General features: G+C 31.5%; 1 pseudogene across 1 annotated transcript; it reads right to left on the reverse strand.

Annotated features, from left to right (window-relative positions):
* Positions 1 to 204: 204 nt before the first annotated feature.
* LOC145312418 (F-box/SPRY domain-containing protein 1 pseudogene) lies at positions 205 to 4,687 on the reverse strand (annotated as a pseudogene). Its single transcript, XR_013877004.1, has 4 exons — positions 4,622 to 4,687; positions 2,162 to 2,261; positions 1,241 to 1,581; positions 205 to 213 (listed from the first exon to the last, which is right to left on the reverse strand). The product of XR_013877004.1 is annotated as an F-box/SPRY domain-containing protein 1 pseudogene (transcript).
* Positions 4,688 to 5,349: the final 662 nt, after the last annotated feature.

Consider the following 5,349-nt stretch of genomic DNA (forward strand, 5'->3'; position numbering starts at 1 on the left):
TTGTAATCTAGAGAAGGAGTGATTTTGTGTATTATCATTGGGGATGTACATCAATTTATCGACCATTGTCTTATCCCTTTAGATCCCTGAGTACAATACAATATACTGAAATAATATTATAAATTATTATTCTGCAAGCTTTCACATTGCAAAACTTTTGACAATTGAAATTGCTATACTTTTTCTGTTTTATGGGCCATTGTCTTAAGGTCCCTGAGAGTAATCACAAAATGGACAACATAAGATAACAAGGATGACATCATCCAAAAAGGCTACGCTTAAGAAATCCGATTGACATTGACATGCAGTGTATATCATTAAAACAGGATATTTAATATCCCCATACTCACTTTTTAGACTTGATTATGTAGATATAGATAGCTTATGACATGTAAGCTCAACCGCTATGGGAATCAGTATTCAAAAATCATGGTAATAAGACAACCAATCACAAAGCAGATATAAATCCTATATTTTTATCTTTTCCTATCCGCGGACAATTGAGTCTACCCATGAATGATATCATACAAATAATAGTCTAATTTACGTCTATTACTTTTACTCTTTGTTACATATTTTGTGTAATTTGATATTGACACCTCTATATATTAGTCAGCGGGGTCTATAGTCTTTTTCATGTAAGTACGTGTGCAGGGATCTAAAGGGATAAGACAACGGCAGATAAATTGATGTACATACCCAATGTTAAAATACTTGGATCTACTGCAGTTCACGGTAAAATATTGCTGGTAACGAATATTGCCAAAAATCTATGAATTTTAAAGGCTGTTATCTGCCAAACGACTGAACGTACAGATCATGCCCGCACGCTGTTTTAAGCGGCATAAGAAGGCCTACAAATAAGTAGTGTATGTATATGTGTCAAAAACCTATCTTTGGTATAATCAAAATCAAAAGTATTAATATATATAATTGTAATATTGACAACAAAACTAAGGATGACAGCAACCATCGAGGTATCGAAACAAGAATTAAAAGACTAAGAAAAGGGCAGATATCTTTTTCTTGCAATGATAAAATAGATTAGGGAAAATATTTTAAAAACAAGACATACAATTAAACAGAAAGCAGCAATTTTTTTAAATTGGTGAAAGAGTGAGTTTTTGAAAAACCATTATAAACTATCTGAGATAAAATAACAATCTTGCATAGTTATTGAAGTAAAATTAAACTTCCACAAGTTTTTATTTCTTACTTTGCCTTGAACTATTGATGTTACCTTAGTTGCAATGCCTATAACGGCTACTGTCCCCAAGGGTCCCTCCCAGATGACCTCCCAAGCGTGTCGGCCGCTGCGGAACCCAATCTTCCCCCGCGCTCCGTCCGTGCTCTGTGCCACCGGGTTCCGATGCAGGGTGAAGCCATTGGGCTTGACGTAGATATTTTTTGAACAGTCGTTGGGGTTCCAGGCGTGGTAAAATGCGCGGAGTTTGGCTTTGTATGTGGGAACGGAGGATAGGAGTTCACTTCTGAGCGCTTCGTCCGCCAGTTTGCGGATGCAATGCATCCGCCAGACGTCATTGTTTTCAAGGTTAAGGTAGCGGTACCAGTTTTTACAAACTAAAACAGAAAAATCAATGTCTACCAAATACACATTTGAGATGGATTTGAACATAGAAAAAAATAGTTCCTGATATAGGGTTTGTTAATAGCAGAAAAGAATTGATTGTTAAACAATAAATAATATCCTCATAAGTTTCAACAAATAAGTGAACATAGAATTAACATAATAACACCAACAACACATGAGCCATATTAGAAAAGTTATTAGGATATGTAGTCCAATTAGATTTTATATAGATAGTCTTGATTGGTTAAGCTAGCTAAATGTGGTTCGTCAATGTCGCAAAAAGATAAGGGATATAGTTAATCAAATGTTCAATACCGAGTCAGTGAGATTGAAAAAAAATTAGCTGAAAGGTATTGAATATGTATAGTACCTATCTGAATATACCTTGTTAAAATTTTAGGAAATCTTTTCAATCTCAAACCAAATAGCTAGAAACCTTCCCAAGGCCTGTAAAAAGCCAGACTGTGAAGGAGAACCATACCGGTTCTACAGTTAGCGAGATCCTTCAGTACAGACAAACAGAGATTCTTTACTCAATCATAAGGATAAACTTAAATAGCAATTACTAACCTAAAGAACAATTTTGAAGATCTGTTAGTTGAAGATATGAAAATACAAGTTCCAGAATATTATCTGGAAGCTTGGCAACCTCTAGAACCATCCTGAGGACCTTAAAATTACAATTAATTCAATTTACAACCAAGAGTGTTTTGTAGCAATATGATATAAGTACCTAATGTAGGATACCTATTTATTGTAACATTGCACGTACTGCATGCAGCTTTATTTTGTATAAACCCTGAACCACTTCATTATGCAATCTATATTTTGCTGGATATTATGTCTATGGTAGTCCATAAGTGTACAGCTTTACAGTACATTGTTTCTATTTGTTAAAGCAACACGTATGATAAAAGAAAAAGATTCTTTTTAAAATAAAATGCTTATATATCAATTGAAATCTATATTTTTTTTATTTTTTACTGATCCACTTCATTATGCAAATCAAAATAAAATCAATGGGAAAACGTTTGTTTTGCACTTTTCTCCACTTTTCAAAATTGATTATGATAAAATAACAATTTTTTAAGGGATTTATGCATTAATTATAATGAAAAACAGTTTAAGGTAGATTTTAATAATTTTTCTAACTAATAAATAATTTTAAAAAAGAAATTCTATTCCTATCACTTTAGAGGACAGCTGCTGACCCCCAGTCTTATGGATGAAGCTAAATACATGTTAAAAATAAAAATATTCCTCAAAAATATACAAAAATGTTTTTTTAAGTGTAAAAAAAATCCATTTTAAAATCTTGATTTTGAGGACGATGGCCTTTAAGATGCTCTTACTGGTGGGGATGGTGAGCTAAATGTTATCAAAGTGCATGCCCATGATGAATACTTATATATTGAACTATGGTCCAATTTTTGTAGTCATAGCAGCCTCCAGCCAAGCAATATTAAAAAAGAAAATAATACAATTTTAATTACAAAAATTCATAAAGTACCTAAATAATGTAGTTTTTTGATAATGGTTATGTTTCATGTCGTGAGGCTCTATTGGAGGCTGCTATGACTACAAAAAATGGTACATAGGTTAATAGACAAGTTGTTGTAATGGTCATGTACTTAGATAACATTTGGCTCACCATCACCACCAGTAAGAACATCTTTAAGGCCATCATCCTCAAAATAAAGATTTTAAAATGGATTTTTTTAACACTTCAAAAAACATTTTTGTGTACATTTGAGGGTTATTTTTATCTTTAACATGTATTTAGCTTCATCCATAAGACTGGGGGTCAGCAGCTGTCCTCTAAAGTGATAGGGATTGAATTTCATATTTAAAATTATCTATTAGTTAGAAAAATCATTAAAATCTACTTTAAACTGTTTTTCATTATAATTAATGCATAAATCCCTTAAAAAATTGTTATTTTATCATAATCAATTTTGAAAAGTGGAGAAAAGTGCAAAACAAACGTTTTTCCATTGATTTTATTTTGATTTGCATAATTAAGTGGATCAGTAGAAAATCAAAAAATATAGATTTCAATTGATATATAAGCATTTTACTTTAAAAAGAATCTTTTTCTTGTATCATACGTGTTGCTTTAACAAATAGAAACAATGTACTGTAACACTGTATACTTATGGACTACCATAGACTAGGGTTGGGCCGGATATCCGGTGTGGCCGGATATCCGGTCATTTTCAATATCCGACCGGATACCGGATATCCGGCTCTATAATTTTTTATACTTTACACCAAAAATCTCTGCTTTTAAAAATCTTAAATGGCTATAATTTTCTTATTATTGAAGCTAGAAGAACATTTTTCTGAATAAGTTTAACTTTATGTAAATTTATATAAGATTTCTGAAGAAATTTTTTTTTTACTACTTTAATATCCGGTAATTTGGCCGGTTATCCAGCCGGATATCCGGTAATTTAAATTTAATTTGGCATTTAAAATCAGCCGGATATCCGGTATCCGGCCAAAAAAGTATCCGGCCCAACCCTACATAGACAAAATATCCAGGAAAATATAGATTGCATAATGAAGTGGTTCGGGGTTTACAATGTGTGCAGGAGACTCTACGGGAGTTAAAATTAAAAGTCTCCGAAAGTTGTACATTTTAAATAGAATTATAAATTATGTTTAAGCCGCCTGACGACAAAGCTAGCTCAACGGGTAAAATAGAGACAAATTTGGAGCGTAGATGAAGACTGTAACGACGTTACAAATATATAGTAATGACACATTGAGTAATATTTCGTTCAAAGTATTTGTACGTATATGGAACCTGTTAAAAATTGTTTTGAAATGTGCCACATACTGAGATGCAAGGAGTGTACAGCAATAATAGTTACTTTTCTGTATATTTCTTTGAAAATTTCTAAATTGAAATCAAATCATATAATGTTAGATTAGGTCGATAAAATTGGGCCTAAAGATTCAAATCCTTCAAATGACGAATACAAAAATGTATTTCTACCTCAACAAAACAAAAAAGTAAATTATTACCTCAAAACTTATTTCAGTCTAAAATTTTTTCTTTGACATAACTTAAAATTTTCACTCTGAAAAAAGACATTAATTTATCACAAAACAAAACAAAAATGTCACATTTTAATATATTAACAATTAATTTTCACATTTAGACAATAAACATAGGCTAAACATGAATATTTTAGGGTTTATTTATATTTTTTGTTTGTGGAATAGCTGTCAGACAGTGGAGCGCACAATTTCTGGGAATGCCGCTGATTTTTTTCTTCTTCAGGATTCATAGTTGCCAAATATATTAAATTCTATTATATTTCTGAAATGCATTTCTTAGATATATATACAGGGTATCTGTATTCGAGAGGGGAGACAAGGGACAAGAAAAATATCTTAAAGCTATCCCAAGGTTTAAATTTAGAAATAAAATACACTGAAACCAACTCTAGACCTAAATAAAGATTCTCAAATATGGAGAATGCACTCGGTTCTGTGGTTCAAACATAAAGGATTTATAAACTTGAAATTTGAATTTGAACATAAAAATAAAGTCATACTTAATCAAAAACCGAATAAAAACTAGTTTCAAAAATTAAATTCCTCTATGAGGATTTTTTTTTTAAAGAGTTGGCAACTATGGAAAACATAACGACGACATTTATGTTTTAATCAATCAATAACCAAAATACTGGAATAAGGACATGTTTATTTTCGTACACTTGTACGAATGATGATTCAAATGCGTTTTT

This window comes from Acartia tonsa, chromosome 2 (genome assembly GCF_053477335.1).
Source record: "Acartia tonsa isolate MP-2025a chromosome 2, ASM5347733v1, whole genome shotgun sequence".
In the NCBI taxonomy this organism is placed as follows: Eukaryota; Metazoa; Arthropoda; class Copepoda; order Calanoida; family Acartiidae; genus Acartia; species Acartia tonsa.